At 47.0% G+C, this 7832-nt stretch overlaps 1 non-coding gene across 1 annotated transcript; it reads left to right on the forward strand.

Moving 5' to 3' along the window:
- The first annotated feature begins 7516 nt into the window (after positions 1-7516).
- LOC144999092 (small nucleolar RNA R71) lies at positions 7517-7623 on the forward strand. The gene has a single exon (XR_013660617.1). It is a non-coding gene; the product is annotated as a small nucleolar RNA R71 (small nucleolar RNA).
- Positions 7624-7832: the final 209 nt, after the last annotated feature.

Raw genomic sequence — 7832 nt, forward strand, 5'->3', positions numbered from 1 at the left:
TTTGTGTTTCATTTTCAGTATGGAGATTTCGAGGCATGTTGGGAGTGGATCCGGGTCAGGATCGGGTGCAGGAGAAGGAGTTGCGGATGGGTCAGTATCGCCCGAGGTTATCGGTCAGATGAGTACGCGCGAGTTGGATGCGAGGATTCGTGAGATCCTGCATGATGAGCTTGCTGTATTGTTTCGGGCCGAGCTGCCGGAACTATTTGGGTCGATCAAGACCGCCATGGTGGAGTATTTTGATGAGCGCTATGCGGCTCTCACAGAGACGGCTGCCGCGGCGGCTACAGCGGCTGTAGCAACGGCAGGGGGAGGAGCTAGTAGAGGTTTTCAGTATCGGGACTTCGATAATACGAAGCCTCCTACCTTTAATGGATTTCAGGATCCGATCGTTGCTATGATATGGTTATCAAACGTGGAGGGGTGTTTCTTCACGTGTTCATGCCCTGCTGATCAGAGGGTGAGGTGTGCTCTGAACCTGTTGAGGCTCGGGGAAAAGGATTAGTGGAGATTGACCACGGGGTCATACTCGGATGCGTAGAGGTCTGCGATTTCATGGGATCAGTTCAGAGAGATGTTCAACACTCGTTATGTTTCGCAGATCGAGAGGGAGAGGTTGGCTCAGGAGTTCATTGAGCTGAAGCAGGATACGGAGTCGGTGACGGAAATCACCAGGATGTTTACTGAGAGGGCGATGTTTTGCCCTGAGTTCGCTTCGGAACAGGCTCAGTTGTCCCGATATCTGAGTATGCTAAAGAGGGACATCAGACAGTTTGTGTCCGTGCAGAGGTGCGAGACCTTGTTGGAGTTGCAGGAGGCCGCCAGGCAGCGTGAGTTAGAGATGGAGTTGCAGTTGCGTGAGCTGAGGCAAGCTCCGGTTCAGTCGCAGCCGACGACGAAACGGTCTAAGACCGTTGATTCCAGGATGGGAGATCAGGGTAGCCATGTCTGTGGAAAGTGTGGGAGGGGTCATGCCGGAGTTTGTCGGTCCGGTGGTGCATGCCACAAGTGCGGAAAGGAGGGGCACTATGCGAGGGATTGTCAGCAGTCAGTGCCAGTGCGGGATTTGAGGATATGTTATCATTGTCATCAAGTTGGACACTTGAGGGTCAACTGTCCACAGCTTGCTGCAGGACCGGTGCAGGCTCCAGCACCGGCCACGTTGAGGATCACGGGTGGAGGTCAGAGTGGAGCGGAGCCCCCAAGGGCTTAGGGTCGTGCTATTCAGCTTGCAACGGAGGAGGTTAGAGCAGTGCCGGATGCAGCTGCGGGTATGTTTCTTTCTTATTGTTTCGTTTATTTATGATTATTGTGGAGTATTGTTTTTCTGCTAGTCCCGTTGGGTGGTTTTCGTTTTGGTATCCGTTGTTCCGTGAGGGTTTGGTAAGGTTATGGGTTAGTGTTTCAGGTTTTCGTTTTGGTATCCGTTGTTCCGTGAGGGTTTGGTAAGGTTATGGGTTAGTGTTTCGGGTTTTCGTTTTGGTATCCGTTGTTCCGTGAGGGTTTGGTAAGGTTATGGGTTAGTGTTTCGGGTTTTCATTTTGGTATCCGTTGTTCCTTGAAGGTTTGGTATGGTTATGGATTGGTGCTTCGGGTTATCGATAGATTTCATTTGTGAGGGTTATTAGTGGAGATATGGTGTTGGTTGAATGTCGGGTAGCATCGGCAGTCTGAGGAGTGGTTAGCTGAGTATTGAGTACTTTTGAGCGGAATGATCAGTGTGGGAGTGTGTTTTTGCGAAGGTTGCTAGTGCTGTGGGAATCAGTCTGCGTGTAAGCGTTGGGTTTTGTGCAAGGTTACTTTTTTGGGAGGTCGGTGATGGCGACCGGTGGTTGATAGTCAGTGTCTTAAGTGGGGGAGAATTGGAAATTCTCCGGATGATCGATAGACTTGAGAGGTTGTTTAGTTGCTTGGGTTTCGGCGGTATTTCTTTCAGCCGAGAGCAGGCTGGTATGGGTGAGTAGCAGGCGTGCGAGGCGGGATACAGACCTATGGCATTGATTGTGTAGGGCCTGGGATCAGGTTGGGATCGAGTATGTATGGTGGAGATAGAGTTCGGAACCCCTAGGGGGCTAGAACAGTATGCAGGGGAGGATTTCTCGGAGAGATAACTCGGAATGATGAATGCTAGTTGAGCGGCCCAGATAGACTGAAGGCTGGTAGGCGTACTAGTCAGGCCGAAGGCTCGGGGAACGGTCCAGCCAGACTGAAGGCCCTGGAGGGCGACCCAGATTGGCTGAAGGTTTTGAGAGTGGTCTAGACTGACTGAAGACCTGGTGAGGTGGCCGAGTCATGCTGAAGACTCTGCAGGTATTATCGGATCAGTTCGAGGAAATGGGTTGGGTGTGTTGTGATGTATTAGCACTAGAAGGTCTGGCCCCGGGTATTGATTGTGAGTAGTGGGGTGGTGCATGGACTCGAGAGTCCTTGCGAGCAAGTTCAGGTCATGTATATCGCATGGTTAGCGGTCATGCTAAGGGAATGTAAATCCACGGAAGTGGAAGTAGCAGCGCAGGGTTCGATGGGAGTAGTCCAATTGTGGTCATTGATCAGCAAGATTGCGGCAGTGGTATGGAGCACATCCGGGTTGGATGATTGTTGAGGCTTGTCAGGAATGCATGGATGGAAATTTTGGAATCCCATATAGATTTGTTTATGTGGTAAAAATACATCCGGAAGGGTGTTTGGAAGTGTCAGCAGTGTATCGGGGTTTTCTTAACCCGAGGACACTAGAGCCAGATTGGTGCGGGTATGAGATTGCGGTGGAGAACTCATGAGAGTTGCTCTAGGGCTGAAGCTTGTTTCATCCTACCGGAAAGAAAGGTAAAGTTGGGTTTCGGACTTCGATGGTCGAGTCTTGGATAGCCGGGTCCGGTGAGTGCCAGGCGGAACATTGCAATGATAGTTTCGGAGTAGAGTAATCGCAAACTTCGAGGATGAAGCCTAATTTAAGTGGGGGAGAATTGTAACACCCCGTTCTTCAAGTGTTAATTATGAGTCCCTAAGATTTAAGAGAAAGGTAATTCTGGTCCCTTTCGAGAAATGAGTTTCATCCGAGAAGGTTTCGGGTGGGTGTATGTGTTAGAAGTATTGGGATTCTCGTCACCCTCGTATGAGTGTAAAGTTATTGGAGAGTGGGTTTAGATTAGAGGAGTTGCGGTGCCTCGAAGTTGATCATTGTTTATAGTCCTTTGTGGAATAAGAAGGACATGGTCCCATGCATGCATGCTTTTGGTTTTGAAAGGTGGCTGGGTACGCCCAACGTAAGCTGGACGTACGCCCAGCATAATGGGACGGAAGGTTGTGGGTGGCCGAGTGAGTACGCCCAACATACCAGGGAGGTACGCCCATCGTACTCTCAGAAACCCCAAACCCTATTTTTAGGGTCAGCCACTATATAAGGAACATGTTGGTTCACCCCTTAGCCTCCTTGTGCTCATCTTCAACCTCAGAGAAACCCTAATCTCGTATTCCCTCCATATTTGAGTGTGTTTGATCTTGGAAAGCTCTTGTTGGCAAAAGAAAGACTTGAAGGAGAAAAGGGAAGTTGTCAAAGAAGAGGAAGAACGTGTGGAGCTTGTAGATCTGAAGAAATACCACCCTTTGGAGCTGGTTTAAGGTATAAAGTTTCTTGCTTGACCTTCATATGGAATGGATCTATGTATTTTGAAGCTTTGTCTCCATTCTTGTCCCAAAAGTCTTCATCTTGTTGCATAGCTCGATTTGGTCAAGTGTATCTGTCCTTTCAGACCTTTGGAGAGGTCTTGAGTGATAAAAATGAGGTCCCAAGGGCTGTAGTTGTTCCATGTATGAGATATATAGGTCTTAATGGATTAAGACCTTAGATTAAGAGCTTAAGGACGTCCCAAGTGATAAAGTCTGAGACTTTATGATTTCTAATCATATTTGGCCTATGGATCTAAAGTTTAGGCTTAAGAGCTTAAGCCATTAAGTTGTTAAAAAGGACTTATTGGATCTCGCAGTTATGCCCCACGTAACCTTCGAGTACGCCCCGCGTAGCGGGCCAGTGCCCCGTTTCATTTTGGTGATCATTGCCGTACGCCCAACGTACCAAGGAGAGTACGCCCAGCGTACTCCTCCTGTGGACTTCCTTTTGGGCTTTTGTGTTGGGCCATTTGTGGGTTGTTGGTGTTAGGGCCAAGTCTGGAAATTATAAATAGAGTATTTGGGCCCAATTAATATTATGAATATTAGATCTAGGCCCATTTGGTGAGGTGGGCCCAATTTGGTAAATTCGGCCAATGTTGGACTTTGTGTGAGATTTGGACTTTGGTCTTGTCCCGATGAGTGGAAGTATGTTCGACCTAATGCTTATGCTTGTTATGTTGGTTAGTTCGGGATTTGCGGTGAGTTGGTGGTTCGAGAGTCTGCTTCTTCCGTTCAGAGTATCGGCATTCGCGAGGTGAGTTATCCTCACTATATCAACAGGGTCTAAGGCACCAAGGCCAGCCCTTTATTGGATCAAGATTCGGATATGGTTATTATCTTATTGGTTGATATGTATGCATCCTGGTAGCTAGGATGGTATATGCTAGAGACCTGGTTAATGTCAGTTTCCCGATATGTAGAGTGATGTTATGCTAGTGACTGGTTAGGTCGGTAACCTGGTTAGGGTAATGATATGTTATGTGATCTGATTGATCGGTTTGTTGACTATGACTGTTATATGATTGTATGTTATGTGCACATGGACTGGAGATGGGTTGAGGTGGGTCCTGCTTTGTGCTGTAGGCCAAGATACCCAGGGCGGACCGGTTGTTCCGAAGGCCCAGCGAGCTATCCGGATAGGCTGTAGGCCCCACGAGGGCGAACCAGACGTACCGAGGCTCGGAGAGTGGACCAGACCGACTGAAGGCCCGATGCGGGCGGACCAGTCGTACTGTAGACACAGAGAGTGGACCAGGTGGGTTGAAGGCCAGTTGCGGGCGGACCAACCACACTGTAGACTTGAAGGGCATGACTAGACTCGGAGGGTGGACCCGGTGGACTGAAGGCCCGATTCGGCAGACCAGTCACACAGTAAACCCGATATGCATGACTGTTCTATGTTCTGTTATATTATGTATGATTTTTATGCTATGGGCCGGACGACAATATGTTTTGGACCGGAAGATCGTAGCCTGGAAGGGCGTATATGTGGTTGGTATTTTGGGGGTAACTCACTAAGCTTTCGGGCTTACAGTTGTGGTTTAATGTTTTTCAGGTTCTTCAGGAGATTGTGGCAAGGCAAAGGCGTGATCGTACCGTTCCTCGCATTTATGTTTTATGAAATGGACCTGGGAATACTCTGATAAATAATGTATTGAAAACCTTTTTGTAATAATGTTATTAAAATGGATTGTTTTGAAAAGTTTAAATTATGTTGAAATTTTTGGTCGTTACAGATCTTGTGGGATCAATAGGATGGGCTTATTCCCTTGATGTCGGTGATGCTCCATGCTATGGCCCGTTTCCGCTTCTTCAACACTTGCACGAGCTCTTCCTTTTCATATTTGGACATGTCAGAAGCTATGATTACTGGCTTTTGGTTGCCTTCTTCAGGAAAAGCATACTCCAAATGTTCTGGTAAAGTTTTGAGCTCCATTCCTTTGTTCTGAGTGTTGGACTCGCCGAGTGCAGGTAGGGTACTCGGCGAGTTTGTGGCTGTATTCACGACTTCTGAATTTTCTTCAGGGGAACTCGGCGAGTAGATCGGTCCTACTCGGCGAGTAGGACTGTCAGTTTGTTTCACCAATTCTTCATACTCTGCTTCTTCCAACAGTCTTTCAATTTCCATTAAGTCTTTTTCTGGATCAAATGCTTCATCATAAGCTGTAAACTTGTTGGAATCTTCACTTATGTCTTCCTCCAATAATCCGTCAAGCATATAGATTGAGTGTCGTGTCGTCACTGCTCCTAGAATACTTCATAGCTTGGTATACCCCGAATGTGATTGAATCTTCTCCTACCCGCAAGATGAGCTTTGAGTCCCTCATGTCTATTATAGCTCTTGACGTGTTGAGGAAGGGCTTTCCAAGGATGATTGGAACTTGTGGATCCGCCTCCATGTCTAGAATGATGAAATCAGCAGGAAAGACGAATTTGTCCACCTTCACTAGTAAGTCTTCGCATATGCCTCTTGGGAAGGTGACTGTCTTGTTTGCCAAGTGTATTGCCATGTGAATTGGCCTTGGCTCCGGGAGATCCAACTTCTTAAAGAATGAGTATGGCATTAGGTTCACACTTTCTCCCGAATCAGCTAAGGCATGAATAGCAGCCAAGTTGCCGAATTGTCAAGGTAAAGTCAAACTCCCTGGATCACCTTTCTTCTTTGGTAGCTTATTTAGCATAGCAGCAGAGCAGTTTTCATTGAGTACTACCTTCTTCATTTCTTCCATCTTCCTTCTATTGGTGAGAAGTTCCTTAAGGAACTTTGCATATTTGGGCATTTGCATGACGGCTTCAATGAAGGGTATGTTGATTTGAAGAGTCTTGATATGATCTGGAAACTTCTGATACTCCTCTTCCTGCTTCTCCTTCTTAGCTCGGGCTGGGTATGGCATTGGAGGCTGGTAAGGCTTTTTCAGGAACCTGCCAGTTGGTATTTAATGGTGTACTCGCCGAGTCCATATGAGGTACTCGGCGAGTAGGACTGTCAGATTGTATATTTTTGTTTTCTGCTTACTTTTCTACCTCCTCCTTCTGTGAATCCTTGGATGCTTCAGTCCGAATAGGTCCCAGGGGAGTGATTATCTTCCCACTTCTTGTTGTGACTATGTTTATGTGCGCGCCTCGTGGGTTATTTTCAGTTATGCTAGGAAGTTCGCCCGGTGACCTTTGGTTAATTTGTTAAGCAAGTTGCCCAAGCTGCATTTCTATATTGTGGATAGATGCTTGCTGGTTCCTAAGCATGGTTCTTGTTTCTTGAATTGCAGCATCACGATCACTATGTCTTTTTTCTGAGGCAACTATAAATTTGGTGAGCATTTCTTCCAAGCTTGGCTTCCTTTCTTGCACCGGCTCCTCCTTTTGGTAGAACCCTCTCCCTTTTTGTCTATACCTATCCTCCTTGGATTTCTTGTACTCTTCATAAGGGAGCCACTCTTTCTTTTGTTTTCACCAGTCTTCATCATATCGGTCTCCACTTGAGTAACACACTTGCACCTTCTTGTTGCCATTCTCATCTAAATCGCAGTCTCTAGTGAGGTGAGGCCCATTGCAGTTTTCACAACCCACCTGAATAGCATGGATCGTTTGATCCATTTTATCCATTCTCCTATCCATGTTTTTTAGCATAGCCATGACCGCGGATAAGTCTTCAGTAGCAGCATAAGCGGCTCCCCTAGTGACATCATGTCTAGGGTTGTGGTATTCTCTAGAGTGTTTTGAGAATTCTTCAATCAATTCTTTGATCACTGGGGGCGGATTCTTTGTGAGCAGGCCTTGCGAGTCTAGTAACTGCCTGGTTGTGACATTAACTCCATCATAGAAGATGGAGACTTCCTGTTGGCTGTTTAGGTCATGGTATGGGCAGTTTCTTAGTAAGCTCTTGTACCTCTCCCATGCTTCATATAGCGACTCTCCAGCTTGTTGTTCAAAGTTAGCAATGGCCTTCTTCAACTTGGCTATCTTGGAAGGTGGGAAAAAGTGATCAATGAATTCTTCCTTCATCTTGGCCCAAGTGGTGACTGATCCGGGGGGAAGTGACTTGAGCCAGTCTTTTGTAGCACCTTTGAATGTTACCGGAAGCATACGAAGTAGTTGAGTCTCGCGGGGCACATTTGAAATATTGAAGTAATCAGCTACATCATTGACTTCATCCAAATGCTTGT

Source organism: Lactuca saligna, chromosome 5 (assembly GCF_052625555.1).
Source record: "Lactuca saligna cultivar CGN05327 chromosome 5, ASM5262555v1, whole genome shotgun sequence".
In the NCBI taxonomy this organism is placed as follows: Eukaryota; Viridiplantae; Streptophyta; class Magnoliopsida; order Asterales; family Asteraceae; genus Lactuca; species Lactuca saligna.